Genomic DNA, 19,335 nt, shown 5'->3' with positions numbered 1-19,335 from the left:
CCCCCGTCCCCCATAACCTTTTAGGCTGTAATTGTTGCTCTGTCTCCTCTCAGAAACCACAGGTTCCTCTAAGCAGCTGTTTGGAAATGTGAAAATGAACATAATTAACTCTCAGAAAGCAGGGAAAAGCTATAAAAGTCCTTCCAGCTAGCATATTTAGCTGCCAGATATGGAATGAATTTACATGCATGAGTGAAGTGAAGGCAAAGCTTGGAAGTCCAAGAAGACTCTTTACTAGAATACTGGTCAGATTGCAAAATAGTACCTGCCCCAGTATGGTGTTGCATTACCTAACAGTGATATACATGGTGGGCAAAACCAAATAAAATAAAATTGGAGAGAACATGGAGAAGCTTTGAAGAAAAAAGAAACTTTCTGTTATATGCTATATATATATATATATACAGTTATATAATACAGTGGCTTGCAAAAGTATTCGGCCCCCTTGAACTTTTCCACATTTTGTCACATTACAGCCACAAACATGAATCAATTTTATTGGAATTCCACGTGAAAGACCAATACAAAGTGGTGTACACGTGAGAAGTGGAACGAAAATCATACATGATTCCAAACATTTTTTACAAATAAATAACTGCAAAGTGGGGTGTGCGTAATTATTCAGCCCCCTTTGGTCTGAGTGCAGTCAGTTGCCCATAGACATTGCCCGATGAGTGCTAATGACTAAATAGAGTGCACCTGTGTGTAATCTAATGTCAGTACAAATACAGCTGCTCTGTGACGGCCTCAGAGGTTGTCTAAGAGAGTATTGGGAGCAACAACACCATGAAGTCCAAAGAACACACCAGACAGGTCAGGGATAAAGTTATTGAGAAATTTAAAGCAGGCTTAGGCTACAAAAAGATTTCCAAAGCCTTGAACATGCCACGGAGCACTGTTCAAGCGATCATTCAGAAATGGAAGGAGTATGGCACAACTGTAAAACTACCAAGACAAGGCCGTCCACCTAAACTCACAGGCCGAACAAGGAGAGCGCTGATCAGAAATGCAGCCAAGAGGCCCATGGTGACTCTGGACGAGCTGCAGATATTTACAGCTCAGGTGGGGGAATCTGTCCATAGGACAACTATTAGTCGTGCACTGCACAAAGTTGGCCTTTATTGAAGAGTGGCAACAAGAAAGCCATTGTTAACAGAAAACCATAAGAAGTCCCGTTTGCAGTTTGCCACAAGCCATGTGGGGGACACAGTAAACATGTGGAAGAAGGTGCTCTGGTCAGATGAGACCAAAATGGAACTTTTTGGCCAAAATGCAAAACGCTATGTGTGGCGGAAAACTAACACTGCACATCCCTCTGAACACACCATCCCCACTGTCACATATGGTGGTGGCAGCATCATGCTCTGGGGGTGCTTCTCTTCAGCAGGGACAGGGAAGCAGGTCAGAGTTGATGGGAAGATGGATGGAGCCAAATACAGGGCAATCTTGGAAGAAAACCTCTTGGAGTCTGCAAAAGACTTGAGACTGGGGCGGAGGTTCACCTTCCAGCAGGACAACGACCCTAAACATAAAGCCAGGGCAACAATGGAATGATTTAAAACAAAACATATCCATGTGTTAGAATGGTCCAGTCAAAGTCCAGATCTAAATCCAATCGAGAATCTGTGGCAAGATCTGAAAACTGCTGTTCACAAACGCTGTCCATCTAATCTGACTGAGCTGGAGCTGTTTTGCAAAGAAGAATGGGCAAGGATTTCAGTCTGTAGATGTGCAGTTATTTATTTGTAAAAAATGTTTGGAATCATGTATGATTTTCCTTCCACTTCTCACGTGTACACCACTTTGTATTGGTCTTTCACGTGGAATTCCAATAAAATTGATTCATGTTTGTGGCTGTAATGTGACAAAATGTGGAAAAGTTCAAGGGGGCCGAATACTTTTGCAAGCCACTGTATGTGGAGGTGAAGCAGACCAATGGGAAACAACTACTGGGGGGCCAAGTGGTGCCGTAAATGATGGGCAGTGTCAAAATATGTATGCCCATATTATTTTTGATAATCATAACTATATGTTTCATCCTGTAGATTGTAAGCTCTTGTGAGCATGGCCCTCTGAATCCTATTGTTACTCTGTATACCCTTGTTTGTTAAACCTTTTAAGATCCCCGTTTGCTTACATTTATTGTGAAGCGATGCGTAATTTGCTGGCGCTATATAAATAAATGATGATGATGATGATAATGATTTCTTGGCGAATAGTCCTTCAATAAATATTATTTTTAATTTTTCTAGGAGAGCTGTATTTTCTTGTCTTCTTGTTCCATATGCTAAAGTTTTTTTTAGCTTCCTACAGTAATACCATACTTTCTGATTAATTTTGCAATTTTGGCAAACTTGTTTTGCTGCAATACTTTGGTAATGGCGCTGTGTCTTCCTTATAGCTTCTGTGTGCAGTTCACGGGCTAACTCTATAAAGGTGGCCATAAAAGATTTTTTCGTTATTTTATGATTGAGCATATCATGAAACGATCGTTTAAAAGTACGATTTGTCCATCAATGAAAAGACCATTTCAAGTGATATTGTCTAGTTGAAGCCTAAACCAGAGGAGGATGTGCCGTATATGCTTTTATATACAGTGAATGTTCTTTTGTGTATTCTTCATTCGCTGCAAAGCTTTAATTGCAAAACATTCTATTTTATTTCACCAAATTTTCGTAAAGATGAGTATCTTTATGGATTCATGACAGAGGGCTGCTCTTGCTATAATGCTACTTATCTCAATAAAGAAGGAAAAGAAGAAAAGGTCAATATTATTATTATTGTAATACAGGTATGGGACCCGTTATCCAGAATGCTCGGGACCTGGGGTTTTCCGTAATTCAGATTTCCTACCTTAAGTGTGCTAGTAAAATTATTTAAACAGTAACTAAACCCAACAGGATTGTTTAGGCTTCAGTAAGCGTAACATTACGATGCAGCATTACGATGCAACATTACGATAATGCGACAATTTTGATGGATCTCGCTGAAATTGGTAAAGGAAAATTGTTACATGTATGGCCAGCTTAATACATGCCTTGTTGCTTTGTCCAGTGCTGTTTTGGCTTTGGGACTCTGCATATACATTCAATTGCCAGTCCCTATTGATGCGCTTCTGAAAGCAAAATTGCCAAAGTCTTGTGAAACGTCTCAAGTTTTGTGGTGGTGTTGTTTTGGGGATTCCTTGATCTTTAAAACAAATTTAATTTATTTTGCACCAATATTATCAGCTAGATCATTCTACTTTTGCTGTGTTAGTATCTTATTACCTGCTGCCTTTGGCTTTTGTGTAACATACAATGCATGGGACTTTCCTGATGTACAAAGGTTTAAGTTGTTTTTCTCTAAGCTATTATTTTAGCAAATCCACCACCAGGCTTCCCTGCAGTCTGGTTCTATGGATAATATATAATGTTACAGTGTGGCTGCTTCCGAGACCCCTTAGCAAGCAGAAAAACGATCCTTGTGAAATGGAACCATGTTGTGTTTTTTGTTTGGTCAATACGGCATGCAGGAGCTTGTGCAGTCTGTCTATCAAGTCTGACAAGCTGATGACATCAAGGAGCTATGAGCATCACACAGCTGCCGTGTCTGCCACAGATCAGATATCCTGACGTCTCCTTGAGGAAATGTGGGGTTAAAAAAGACACAGCTTATCAAACCTAAAATCTTTTCCAAATATTGACTGTGTCTACAGCTTGTGTGGCATGGGCCTTTAAACCTCTTTGTATAAAGGACGTGCAGAAAGGCTGAAGTGTGCTGTACAGCTAAAACACATTTGTTGGCTGTGCGCGCTTTGTGCAATAACCGCCACCTGTTTAGTGATGCAGAATGCCCGCCAGTTCCCAGCAGTTGGAAAATGACTGCTGGAAACGTGAGTGATATCTCTTTTTCCCATGGAAAGTGACAACGCTCTTTGTGTGCGAGATAAGAACAAGGGATTGACAGCATTGCACCCAGCTATTTATATCTTCTCTTAAGGATTTGCTGGGAACATTTTTATGGAGGACATGCTTTATGGTATGGAATGTGCTTCGCTCTGAGCTTAGCACAATTTTCTTCACCAGAAGCCCTGTTAAAACTGGGGGCCAGAGGTCGCGCTAATTTAGTGTGTTGCAAACAGGGATAGTTATATTTATTGTCCTGTGCCAAGTTTATCTAAGATTTCCCTTACTAGAATACACTGTAGCACAGGGCAGGTTATGCCAACCAGTTAAATTGCAGCTGTTGCTTAACTACAAATCCTATCATCCTTAGTGAGACAATTGTGTGTATACAGATACTATTTCTCTATTTGTATTTTTTAATACTTGCACTTGTGTTAAATTGCTTTGACCAGTTCTTCTAATTTACACCTTATTTAACCATAAAGTAAGTACATGGTTCTTGGACCAAAGTGGAAACCTTTGCTGTTTATGAAGACCCACCTTAAAGGAGAACTAAATTAAAGAACATGAATATTTTATATACTGAACCTACTGTGCCAGCCTAAACTTGCAGCATCTTGATAGCAGCAATGATCCAGATAATAGAAGCAAATTTATCAAATGGTAAACTCTAATTGGGGCAGATTTATCAAAATGTGAATTTAGAGCTTAATACATAAAAACTCACCCACTTTCTATTCATTCCTATGGGATTTTAAGAAGCATATTTATCAGTTGGTGAACTCTTACCAAGCATTTGAATTCAAAGATGGGGTGCAAATGCCTCACATTGCACCAGATTCCAATTGGCAGTCGGAAGCTGCAACTTTGTGCAACTTTGAAAAAATGAAGCGTAGCTGATATTAACCCTGTGCGACTTATCTCCCTGTGGGCCATTGCCCTTTGGGAGGAGAGATGGGTTTTACTGAATTTCCGTGTGTATTCCCACAGACAAATAAAGCATACTAAAGTGTAAATTGATGAGCGTGCTGTCCCTATTTACTAATTGATGGGGCTTGAGGCTGTCAGTCAAGTCATGGTAGCAGTCGCTGTGCCCTGTGATTGCTCTGTAAATCTGCCCCTAGCAACATGAGTGAGACTCTGGAACCTGCTCACTTTTATAAGAGATATCATATCATATCTTCCAGGGAACTTCACAGCTATTTATTCATTGTCAGTTAAATCCTAGTGAATTGTAGTTCTTGAGTTTCTCATGGCCATTTGGTGTCGGCACAAGATAAAGTTGTTTTGTTCAGATATGGTTTGTAGCTTCCTATATAAAGATCACATTCTCCAGAACTGGATACTATAATCACTGAGCCTCTCAGGCACAAAGCACCCGATGCACAGACTCTACAGACAATGAAATCCACAGCTGAGATGGGTGTCTGGCGCCATATTCTCTGCAGAAGGAAGGAAGGATCAGCTATGCCATTGTCATGTTACTATAAGGTGACCTGTCACAATACACAATATATTAACACCCACATCATTCTGTCAACAGCCTTGTACCACATATCAAGGAACAGACTTGGTACATATTTCACAGTCTTCAGATGCTACATTCTATAGATGACAGAACAGAGGATGCTGGGATATGTAGTTCACAACAGCTGGAAGGCCTCGTGTTTGTCATTCCTACTCTGTTGCATGGCAGGATGTTTATTCTACCAACATGCATCTGATCTAACACCAGGAGAAACTTAAGGGGAAGTAATTTTTAGACCATTAAAAAAGTGTTAAAATTTATAATAGAATAATAGTGAAATAGTATATCATTAAAGCACGCCAGTGGCACAGTGGTTAGCATTGCCTTTCAGCGCTTGGGTACTAGGTTAGATTCCAACCACGGAACTATCTATAGTGCAGTTTGTATGTTTCTCCCCTCATGCTTGCATGGATATCATCCTATATTCCAACAACATACAGGCAGGTTAAATGACTCCTGATAAAAATGACCATAGTGCGTGTAAATGTAATGGACCCGGGAAAAAACCCAGTGGACCCCTACCCAGATCCCTACCTACCCTCTCTGTCACTCCCCCACTGCCCTCCTCCCTCTGATCATGGCAAAAGTAAATATAAGGTGCCCACAGGGGATGAGGGGCTGATGGTGGCTGAGTGGGCAGACAGTGGGGGCCCCTGGGGTAGCAGGCCAGTGGGTCTCGTACATCACCCTGTGTGATTGGCTCTTAGATTGAAGGCCCCACTGGGGCAGGTACTGATGTGAATTTATAATTTCCATACAGAGCTGCAGAAATAGGATGTTTCATTATTATAATTATCATGTATTTATAAAGCACCAACATGTTCTGCAGCACAGTACAATAAATGGGTTTATACATTGAACCAACAGAATTACATACTAAGTAACCAATAACTGATACAAGAGGTGACAATCTAAAGTAGAACCCCCTCTCAGTTTTCTCAGAGTGGAACCATCGTGGGCAACCATGCAATAAATGTGCCTGTGCTGCAGATCTCTTTGGGAAGGAGCTGCTTCCATTTTGTGGTGTAGAGAAAATGTAAAAGATTTTTCCAATATTCTCATTTCTAAAGCATTTCTCCCATTTAAATGTAGAACGTGTTGGGGAGCCATAATGTTGTAAAAAAATGCTCCTGGAGGCAGTCAAATATATACTTTGATTGGCCATTTTTAGCCCCATGTGGACTACCAGCCCCCACCATTCCATGTTTGGCAGTGAATTTGTAACTTGGTTTTTGCAAGAATGATTTTCAGGCCAGATATGATAAAATCAGTACCTGATTAACAGTAATAACAGTAAAGCAGCCATGCTTTGCTTCTTAAATCAAGTCTGCTATAATCCCTCTATCTACTTCTATCTAGTGCAGGCAGCACTTCCCTTGAACAGCAACTATGCATTTTTCACTTTAAAGGCTACAGATCTCTGGTTTCTAGGCCTTGACTAAGTGGGGACAGCATTCACATTGTCTGACCTTAAACTCAGATTTCCATCTATTACTAATGTGCTTAATTGGTCAGTGGATCTAACGAGCAGAACTGAATGGAAATGTGAGGGAGGTTTGACCCCCAGTCATTTTTGAGGTCTGCCAATAATTGTCTATACACCAATTAGAGACATCTAAAAACTGGATTTTCTGTCAGACCTATTGTGATCTGGTGGATTTGCAGTGGCCCATTCTCATTGATGGGAGGCAGTAAGGCAGAAATAACCAGACCTTTATGTGTAAGCTGCTGTATTACTGTATTAATAACAATTTCCCTACTTATAGTGTTGATTTGTCTTGAATACTGTATATTCAATAAACTCTGCAAAAATCCTGTTTCAGATAAAAAAAATATATATTATCTGTTCTTATTTTGCATTCATTGCTCTGGAAATAAGGCCAGCCACATGCCTAAATGGTATAGGGAGACTCTGCTTATGCAATGCATATATTAGACATATGTAGGAAAGGTCCATATTCCATATAACAGTTTTTATGTATTAACATGCACACAGTAACAAAATAGGGAGCTGCCAGCACCGGGTTTCTTAAAGCCAACAGAATTTGCACTAAATTAACTGTCTTCCTTTTTGGCTAAATCTCACAAATGGCATTAGCAGAGGTATTGCCCGAGATTTGCATCTGGCTGACTTTGATAAATATCCCCTAAGGTGTCTAGACAACACATCAAATAAATTGTTTAGATCATTAATCATCTCCCTTTCATTCCTTTCAAATCTGTTAAATATGAACAACTAGCATATACACAGCCGTACATCATCATTAACGTTGTCAGCTGCAAATATGCCCTCAAATTATTTTCTTTATTTCATCTAAATAGCGCCACATATGTACCACATGGATTTCAAACGATCGCTTCCCGATCATATTTACACATTGCTCCTTTAGATCTGGCTTCTCGTATGACTGATGTCTGCCTAGGAACTATGGGAAGGACCTCTGACATTTAATTGGAAGGAGCTTTCGGATGGGGGGCACTGGGAAATGGCGCCATTTGAATCGGAAGAGCTTGCGGTCTAGACTTAGGCTAATCTGGTAAATGCATAAAATGAAAGAAAATAGGCATTTTGTATTTTTTTCTGGCATTGGTATTGGTTTCCATGGTAATGGTTAAAAGACAATATTGAAAAGATTGAACTATTTTTCATGGTGTGTAGTGACTTTTCCAAAGCTTGAATATATAACTGTGGCCACAGACACACATATAGTATCTAATACATCTACTGTAAATATATTGTAAGAACAATATATCCCTACCTACAATATTGCTAACGTGTCATCATGTGATTAATTGCTACTTATATTTTCCTGTTCTTTAAGTATTACAATTTGTGTACAATTTTTTTTGTCTCAATTTTTCTGTAGCAATTCAGTCACACTGTGAGTCCTTTTGTGAAAATTTGTCTGATTTTGTTAGCAATATACTTTATTGGTTCCTGATGCAATTTTATATATCGGCAATTGTAACCAATCACATGTGCACACCGAGTGATTTGTTCACACCAATGTAGTTGAGCTTACAGGTATGGGATTCTTTATCTGGATATCTGTTATCTAAAAAGCTCAAATAACAGGAAGGCCATCTCCCATAGAGTTCATATTTAAAAAAATGATTTCCGTTCTCTCTGTAATAATGAAACAGTACCTTGTACTTGATCCTAACTTAGCTACATTAATCCATTTTGGTGACAAAACAATCATGTTAATTTAATTTTTAAATTATTTTTAGAATACTTAAGGCATAGTGTTCCAAATAATGGAAAGATCTCTTATCTGGAAACCCTAGATCTTAGGCATTACAGATAATAGATCCTATACTTGCACATAGTGGGTAATACAGTGCATAACATCCTATTTTTTAATAATGTGGAGGAAAAAGTAAAGGAATTCAAAGAGAATGCAGACAAAACATTGACACACAATTGGCACCATTCATTTAATAGACAAGTGGATACTGACCAATTCGGCAACCCATAGCTGACCAAATAGGTTACTAAAGACCAAGGTCTAATCATTTAACAGTGACCTGAACAAGTTCAAGAATTAAAGATGTGTGTGAGAGCTGGAGTAAGCTCAGCAGCACAGTGTTTAAGCAGAGAAAAAGGCATAGGGGCAAGAGAGCAAGTTGTGAGTGGGAATGACAATAGAAGTTAGGAGACTTTGGAGACAGTTACAGGATCAAAAGAATTAAGGCAGGCAGAAGTGGCATTAGGAAGGAGGAGAAGAGATAGTTTGTGTTAACAAAGATGGGAATCTGAATGTGTATGAACCTGAGCGATTCTGTTGATGAGGGATAAATGATTATATTGAATACAGGAAACAGGTGTAGTGGAGAGAATCGCCCCAGCCTGTGGAAGAAAAAATGTATGAGCACTATGTCAGCATCTCCTTACCTTATTTCCTTATTGATTGATTGGTATACTCTAGTGCAAGAGCACATCCCTTAGTGCTCACTTAAAGAGCACTTGCGCCCTGGGGTTCCAAATAAAAATCCTGCACGCAGTGTAGAGAGCAACATCCAGAGGTGCAGCTCAGCTTTGTCCCTACTGCTTGCCTTAGGACAGGGCCTAGATGTGGGCTGCACCACCTTCTGCTTCCTTACTTGCCTTGCATTAGGAAGGAGGAAAAGAAGAGATAGTTTGTGTTAGCAAAGATGGGAATCTGAATGTGGATGGGCACTACTTTGTTTTTGAAGAAGTCCTGAGGAGAATGTATGAACCTGAGCGATTCTGTTGATGAGGGATAAATGATTGTACTGAATACAGGAAACAGGTGAAGTGGATTGGATTTGATATTGGGTACTGTAGGACTCCTGCTTGGCCTTTAAAAAGGCAGGATTGAGATATGGCAAAATACATTTATAATGGGTAAAATCTATTTGCTTGCTTTCCTCCAACATCTGCATATTGTGTACATGTGTGCCAGTGACGTGGGCTTTGAACATGGGTACCCTTAGCCTGTAAGGGTGCAAGTGAGCCAATGAAGGACAGAGTGTGTTTATAGTCACTAACCAGAGTATCAGGATCAAATGTAACCCTATAGGAGGAGAGACTGGACCTAACAGAGTGACCTGAGGCTGGGAGGTCTATATCACATGTATTCCGAATTAGTGGGAATAGGAAATGTGACCAGATGATAATAAGAAAGGATAAAGGGGTCACTGTTATAATCAAAAAGAGACAGATTTTTGGTAAAGATTAGATCCAAAAAGTGGCCATCTTTATGAGTTGGGTGTTTGTCCACTGCTAAAGTTTAAGGGTGATGGCACACAAGGAGATTTGTCATTAAATCTTCATTACCGCGGACAACAAAGAAGACTTTCCATAGCATAACATTAAGGCTCATAACAGAGATGGAAGGGGACACCTTTAATAACAGATAAGTCTTGATACTAAAATCTGGGTCTTATTTTTGGATTTTTGCAGTTTATTATGAGACAAAAATGTAACAAGTCCAAATACAAAAATATCTGCAACCAGACGAGATAATGTAGAAATTAGTGACAGATGTCCCTTTTACAAACGGAAGATTTTTTGCTTTGTGGTTTTCATGTTTTTTGATGCTGGCTTCTGTATAACAATAAGAAAAAGTTGCAAATTTTGTGCTACAATATGAAAAGGTCACAGTTTTTAATTTTTTTCATTCATGCTTTTTCAGTTTGGATCTTTTGATAAATGACTGACATTTGTGGAATAAAATGTAGTGATTCCAGTTCTTATTTTCTGTCCTCTGGTGTTTCTTACTCTGGTGCCAGGGCTTGTGCCATGGGTGTTTACTCAGCAAAGTGCACTTACATCTATGGGTTTGGAATGCATTTGATCACATATTGCTCATCAATACTTTGCAGTCTATGTTCCTGGCATAGATACAAGGAAACTATATCTAGTGCAATTAAAGGCAAATATTTCTTTAGTCACAGTAGATAAACATACTTGTGCAATGAAGCTGGAAGGAAAAACTATGCCTGTTATATCCCACATAAACTAAGCTGATAGGGAAACTAACCTGACGCCTGGACCAATGTTACCTCAGTGTTCTGATTCTTAGAAGACTGAAAATAGCCTGTTGGTTACCAGGCAGCAGCATTAAATGTTGCAATGAATGGATTCATGGGATACCTGATACTACTGAGTTTTTGTTTCTGCTTCCAATAGGTGCCCTATTGTACAACACTGTACATTCAGCTACATATTCAAGAAATTAAAAAAAAATAGCATTTCATCAAAGCACAGGTAGATAAAACCTTTTCTCTAAATAAAGTATAAATCACCAATTTCAGTCTTAAAGATCTCTCACTCTTAATTTGTCACTTACCTCTCACAGACCACATTATTTTATGCCAAAACCACTTATTTACAGGTAATTTTTACATCAGTGGCCAGTACTGAAATTAGGTTTGCACTGAACTGAAGCAACTAGGGGGCATATTTATTTTAAACTAGAGTTAACCACAGGAAATTCCATCACTTTGTATTCATTTATATGAGATTTATATGGGATTTTTGGAAGCTTCTTTATCAGTGGGTGAAAGTGAGAGTCCACCATTTCATAAATACTCCTTTTAAAATATCATAGAACTGAATAGAAAGTGGCAGAACTGCACTCTGGAAGACTAGGCGATCTCTGGTTTCACTCTTGAGTGAAACAGGAGTAAGAATAGTAAATGTACACTGACAAATGATAAATCTGGCCCATTCTCACTCCAGTCTCTTGGGAGAAAAGATTTATACAAATTGTTAATCCCCACTTGCAATTGCCATTTGGTTTAAGGATATGGAGAGCTGTTTGAGTTAAGTGTCCCACAGAACAAAATAGTGGTGACTGTTTAGAGAAGTCAAGCACATTGCAAATAAATACAGACACATGTAAAGTCTATTTCACTGGGGGTGCCAAAATGTTAGGTACCCCCCCCCCCCAGTGAAATAGATTGTTTTTCCCCAGGCTGGTGCTCCTGTTAGGAGAGAATCGTACCAGCCTGTGGAAAAAAAAAATGTATGAGCGCTACACCAGCATCTCCTTACCTTATTTTCTTATTGATTGATTGGTATACTCTAGTGCAGTGATCTCCAACCAGTGGCTCAGGGGCAACATGTTGCTCAGCAACCCCTTGGATGTTGCTCTCAGTGCCCCAAAACCAGGTAGTTATTTTTGAATTCCTGACTTGGGGGCAAGTTTTGGTTGAATAAAACAAGATTTACTACCAAATAAAGCCACTGTAAGCTGATAGTGTGCATAGAGGCCCCTAATAGCCAATCTTAGCCCTTATTTGGCACCTCCATGAACTTTTAGGATGCTTGTGTTTCTCTCCACTTCTCTTTGACTGTGGCTCCCGAGTAAGAAAGGTTGGGGACCCCTGCTCTAGTGCAAGAGCACATCCCTTAGTGCTCACTTAAAGATCACTTGCGCAATGGAGTTGCACGCATTGTAGCGAGCAACATCCGGAGGTGCAGCTCAGCCTTGTCCCTACTGCTTGCCTTAGGACAGGGCCTAGATGTGGGTTGCACCACCTTCTGCTTCCTTACTTGCCCCTCTGAATAACAGAGGCAAAGTGCCCCCCTGAATGACATGGTAAATGGACAATGGTAAATTAGAGGGCAGAAGGGGGAACACCTTTGTGCCTCCCCCCACCTGCCCATTACTAATACAGTGATAGCACTAGCACAGACAATTATAAGTGAAGGAAACTGCAGGTCTCTGTGCTGTAAAATGAAGTGCAGGCCTGTGGCTAATTTACACAATGCACCAATGTGTAGTGCATTGTAAATGTGTGCTATAGGCCTTATAGTAGGTCCTAGAGATGTTGTTAAACCATCATTTGACAACAACCAAAGGTGGTCAGAGAGTGCTGGGATTTGCAGTCCACTACTTCTGTAGGGCCCTTCCCTTTGGGTAGGTAGTGTTGCATGGGTTGTCCGCTGCAGCACTTCCAGTGAACCTAGTTGGCTGTATATTCGCACACTAATTATCACTGATAAACCAAGATCTGTCTTGCATACTAGCCAGAAATCAATGACAACTAGCCTCCTGTAGCATCAGCGATAATCTCCCTGCTTCTGTCTGTGGCTGAAATAATAGGAACTCCTCCCTTCTCACTGTATGAAATGAGTTCCATATTGTCTTTTTGGACAACTGACCTTGCCCAGTGTAACATTAACCTCCCTTCTACTACGTGAGAGTTTATATATCTTTTAGTTCTTTGTCATACCACAATGCCTGTTGACCTTCTTCCCTTTTCAACCACCTTAACCTCTATTAACAACAGAAGAACCAGTGATGCATGCATGTAATCCTCATTACCATGGAGCAGAGGGCATGACAATCAAATCCCTTGCAAAACAAGGATTTAAATATCCCATGCGTGCTTCACAAATACAAATCTATAATCAGTGCAGTGGAGAAAAACGACACATTTTTTTGTGTGCTTGAGAAGCAAATGCCCATAGGTTTAGAATTTTACTGTTTCTCCCCCAGATAATATTTTGAAAGCAGATTAAATAATAAAAAAAACAATGTCTCTTTTATTACATATGGGAGGAGCTGGAGAAGAGATAATATCGTATAAAACGATAGTTGCTTTGTGTATGTTGGGTACTGGTTGTCTTGCCGATCAGACAGGATGGAAAATTTTTATCAGCGTCTAACCACTGGTAAAATGCTAAATAAACACTGAATCATCAGATAGAGGTAAAATTCTTTTGTTTCTACCTGCATATCTGACGATTCAGCTCTTAAGGTGGCCATGCACGGGCCGGTTTTAGTTGCCGATATTGGTCCTTTAGACTGATTCGGCAGCTTATCTGCCCGTGTATGGGCACAAATGTCCTCTGACATCTAGCTTGAAATTGGCCAGATCTCAAATGGGCAGATTTAATTTTTCCGCCTATACTCGCCGTTTCAATTTGATCATTTGGGGCTAGGACCTAGGGACGCTTGGCCAGCTTTAGGGGCAAATTTATCAAAATGTGAGAGAGTTTACCACAGAAAAACTCATCCACTTTCTATTCATTTCTATGGGATTTTTAGAAGTGTATTTATCAATGAGTGAAAGATAAGAGTTCACGATTGATAAATATGTAAAAATCCCATAGGAATGAACAGAAAGTTCTAGGGTATACTCTAATCTCATATTTTGACAAATACGCCCCTTAATGTTAGTAGAGAAAATTAATGATCTTTCCTGCAACCATGTGGGGATGGAAGGGGTTGAAGAGCCCTGTCTTCTGCTGCCTACAGCAAACATTAAGTACAGGGCCCCCTTATGGCTAGGTGCAAAATATGGAGCTCTAAAGGCCCTGATTTTAAATTTAACTTCCATAAACCAAAATGGTGGCGATGACTCAATTGCAGCAAGAGGCAAGCACTGTTTTAAATGTCTTCAGCTTTCTCAACCATGATCATACCTGGGGTTATAATACCAAGAAAAATGTTCCAATACCCTCCTAGGATACTGCTGGCATTATTGTAACATAACAGCAACAACTGGGACTTTTATTGGTTGAATGGATGCTGTGAGTTCCCACACAAGATGGTTTATTTATTCATTACCAGCGCTGCTGAAAACTGCTAAAAATGAAAATGTAAAAATACAAACAAGGGACTGAAGAAAATAAATATATATGACATATATGATAAAGAAAATAGTTTAAAAACCTGCACCACTTCTGGTAGAAAGTAGTCCAGATACATCTCTGGAACTGTAATGCTGTTTCAGCTCCACCATGAAAAATGACAGACACTCAAGAAAGATTTCCAAGTATAAAGAAATCTTCTTGTGAAAAAAACAGCTTAGTCTGCTAATAAGTGTAAAGCCTGGAGTGTGGGCCACCACCAGTTTAACCTTGGGAGGCTGCAGGCTGTCCATCCTTGATACTTTGATGCCTGCATGTTATCTGACCTGTCTAAATGTTCTATTACCATGCTCTATTCATCGCAGTCCCCCAGGAATAATAAGCCCATCTAGTGAGGAAAGAAGTCAGTAAAGGTTAAGGGCAGACAGGTCCTAGACAAGGACATCTCCCCGTCAGGAATCTGTCAGGGCTCCTGACATTCTCAGTGGAAGATCTTGTAGACCTCTCATTGTCACGGTATTTTTTTATCCTACAGGAACATGCACAGGAACAATTACCTCCTCTCGTCACGGAAGGCTATGTCAGAGCTGATTCTTCTTTCCGTGCGTCTCTGCTTCAACATGTCAGAAAATATTCAACTTTTTAGACTTGCAGCTTTTGCACTGTGTTTGTTTAATAAGTTCATTATTAAGTCTCACAGAGCGAGAGGCTTTATTGCTCCCACTATGATAAAGGCAGGTTGAACCTGCAAATTAGTAGAAGATTTATTATGCAGTGTAAAAAATAGCATCAAAATATTTCAGTCTCTCATTGCAACTCTACCTTAGCAAGTCTCTGGTTGCTAAGGTAATTTGGACCCTAGCAATGATATAACAGCTAAAATTCCAAACTGGAGAGCTTCTGAACAAAAACTAGTACAGGTATGGGATCCCTTATCCGGAAACCCATTATGCAGAAAGCTCCGAATTACAGAAAGCCTGTCTCCCATAGACTCAATTGTAATCAAATAATTCAGAATTTTAAAACTAAACTGATTTTTTTTTCTCTGTAATAATAAAACAGTACCTTGTAATTGATCCCAACTAAGATATAATTAATCCTTATTGGATGCAAAACAATCCTATTGGGTTTAATAAATGGTTTATTCATTTTTTAATAGACTTAAGGTATGGAGATCCAAATTACGGAAAGACCCCTTGGTCCCGAGCATTCTGGATAACGGGTCCTATACCTGTGGTGATTAAAGAAACAAAAGTAATAAAAATGCAAATTGTCAAAATGGAAATTGTCCAAATAGACAAAATGCAAATTGAATATCACTAAAAGTTAACTCAATGGTGAACAACTGCTTTCAGGTCCTCTCATATAAACTAACCAATATCAAAACCTTGTTCCTTTTTTTATCCTTATATTTGAGAAAGAAAAAAAACTCAATAATCAGCAGCTCTGGGTGCAGGTAGATCAGAAAGCTGTCAGGAGCATAGGGGTGATTCACCTTTATATTCACCCTAATATATATATTTTCATGAATGAATGATGATAGCCAAGATAACTTATTCAACTGGAATGACAATAAATGTCACTATTTTTGTTGAGTAATTAAATGAAGAGGAAGACCCCAATACCATGCACAGCTTGGGTTTCTAGGCAGTGTTCTGCATTTCAGCAAGGGTGTTAATTGACTAAACTGTTCACTGGGCAAATATGGCTACGGAATTAAAAGGGTTAACAAATTTTAGTTAAAGGAGAAGGAAAGGCTAAGTCACTTGTGGGTGCCAAAATGTTAGGCACCCCCAATGACTTAAATCGCTTACCTTGTACCCCAGGCTGGCGCCCCTGTTAGGAGAAAAAAGCACCAGCCCCGGGTACTTGTAGTGAGCGCTTCCTTCTTCCTTTTTCTTCTGCCGGTGAAATCCGTGGGCCGGCGCATGCGAATAGGAAGTAGGAAGCGCTTGCTGCTACCCCGGGCTGGTGCTGTTCTCTCTGTACAGGGGCACCAGCCCGGGGTAAAAGGTAAGCGATCTAAGTCACTTGGGGGTGCCTAACATTTTGGCACCCCCAAGTGACTTAGCCTTTCCTTCTCCTTTAAGGGAAGGTCTTATTCATGAATGCACAATCCAAAATTGATAAAAAGTGGTGTAAAATGTCACTAGTGTGCATTTAATTGCTGGCACCTTTTATTAGACATTGGCAGGTCTAGATGAGCTTGGGTTACTTATGATGGCATTATCTGCAACAAATATGTGGACGTATTACAAGAAATGAAATACAATGCCAAAATGTATATACAAGTACAAATTTGCCTCTAGGAATGATTGGCATTTGCCTTTAGGCATTTGTGAGGAAGAAATTAGGGCTCATTTATTAAGCACAACTGCAGTTGCTGTCACAATGCTTATGGCGCAGTTGTCGCACAAATTACCGCAGTTCCTTATAGGTTCTTATGTCTAACTGCTCCTTTCACTTGTGGGTTTTGGGGCGAAGTGCCAAATTACCCTGTAAGTCTGTTAGGATGAATCACACACAGTGTGCCAAATGCTGAAGGCACTGCCACTACCTAGAAGATGCCAAAATCCATAACTGTTTTTATATTATTAGTGGTGATCTTTTAGACTGTAAGCAGGGCCATCTGTACCTCTTGTATTAATTGTTATTTGCATGCAGTTTATATGTTTGATGTAAACTAATAATAATACTGTATTATTATTATCATAAGGTGTGATTTTCAAGATATACTTCTTGTACTAAAGTGCTAAAAATTTACTTTCTCCCTATGATCAGAGAAGTAATAGAGAAGCCATTATATATTCCTTATATGTTCCTTATAAAGAACCTACTAAGCTTGCATGCAAATGCCAACCTACTGTACATATAGTAACATACACAGTGATATGGCTGATTCGGTTAAAAAACAAAATGACTTACCATCATGTTCACTCCTTCTATCAAATGTCTTATTTCCTTATGGCTGATTCAAAGGAAATATAAAAACCCATCTGAGCGGTTTTAAAAACATAACAATCATTTACTTGCTCCTAATAAAACTGACCCTTGTGGGAGTTGTGTGTGTTAATGTGTTAGGGGTCTTAGATTGTAAGCTTCACTGGGGCGGGGAATGGTATGAGTGATGTATAATCTCTGTAAAAAATGTGTAACTATCCTGTCACAATATAAATATATAATAGTAAAGCAATACAGGTGCAATTTACTTTTGTTCCAATATTTTGGACCAGCCTCTACATCAAAACTAGGCAGATCCAGAATTATATTTTGCAGCCTCCCTAACTACTCTGCAGTGTGTATTTTGTCTAGCTAAAGTCTTTGCATTTTGCTATTACTTTTTGCATATTAGTTCCAAGAAATGACTTATGGGTTTGGCTGAAGCAGGGTCATTATATCTATTGTGGAGCAACAACCCATAATAACCATTAGGAAATGAGCTGTTATTGCCTACTAAAAGAAAAACTTTGAATGGCTACAATGGGTTATTACTAGCATGAAGTTGGAGTTTCCGCTTGAGTATTTAACAATAAATTAACCAGTTCTTGCACTGTAGGATTTACAGTATAAGTATATGCCTCAAAATCATATTCAAAATTTCTAATACTAACAAATGTGGTGTTTGCACTGAAAAAATAGCCCATGGTAATAAGTCGCCAACAAGATCAGATTGATCAACATTAGGAAGGCTAGGCTTGTACTACTACACATTTTTTTTGGGTTATATCTATAAAGGTGTGTAAAATGAATTGTGCCTTAAAAGTGGTGTCAAATATATGGGTATGTATTATTTATTTATTATCATTATTCTTACATGTAAATTAATGCATGTATTGTGACTGTGGAAACCATCCAGTATGAAGTGCTAATCTCGGTACTTATGATTTATTTTAATAACTGTAATTATACCATTATTTTATACCATGCCAGACTTAGCTTAACCCTATAAAATCACCGGCCCGAATTCAGGAGGCAGAAAAATTCTGTCAAAAAAAAAAAACTGTGGTGGCGCTCAAGTGTGATCACTTAAATTTGATTTTTTTTTTTTAAAAAAAAGCTGCTATTGTGGCTTTAATGATGCAGTGGTTGTTGAAAAGAACTCTTTGAACAGCCAAAAGCGATGCTTTTAATTGCTTCAACTTGCAAATTGAGTCTAAAAAGGAAATATGAGCTGGACTTGCAAACAGAATCTGACACAGACTGCACCGGGGCAGAAGTTAAAACACTTTGATAAAGCAGAGTGGAACAGAAGCCGGTGAGCCTTGAAAAATGGATGTATTAATTCTTGTCAAGTCGGCAATTTCACTAAGTTTCCTGAAAGCATTCCATCTTGTGGTGTCTAAACCTACCACCTGGTAGCGACTCCTGCACCATGTCTTGGGCTATGTACAAATAATAATAATAACAATGTATATGTGCACATAGGTTGGGGAACCTGAGCTCCAGAACTAGCTCCAGAACTAGCACATAAATCTGTATGATGCAATGATATCCATGAAATTCTTTGCAAGACTCCAACTTCACGATTTCTTATTCAGTTTCCCCAATGGGTGTCACATTATTGTTCATGCCACCCCCTAAAGGGTTAGGGAAAAAAACACTCTTACCCAGGTTTTCCAAATAACCTAACAGAAGCACAGGTAAACCAATAATATAGCAGGTAAAGCATTCAAAATTATCCATTCTCTTAATAATACAACCTGGAAGGAGGGCACTAAAGCCACTGGTGAGGTTTGAGGATATATAACAAATCCATAACATATCGATACACAGCTAGGTTTAGGTTTATTCTACCCTTTTGGATAATCCCTTTGTTGTTCGAATGCAATGGCACATGGGAGTTTCAAGCA

This window comes from Xenopus tropicalis, chromosome 6 (genome assembly GCF_000004195.4).
Source record: "Xenopus tropicalis strain Nigerian chromosome 6, UCB_Xtro_10.0, whole genome shotgun sequence".
Lineage (NCBI taxonomy): Eukaryota > Metazoa > Chordata > Amphibia > Anura > Pipidae > Xenopus > Xenopus tropicalis.
Note: the sequence above shows the minus strand (reverse complement) of the source record.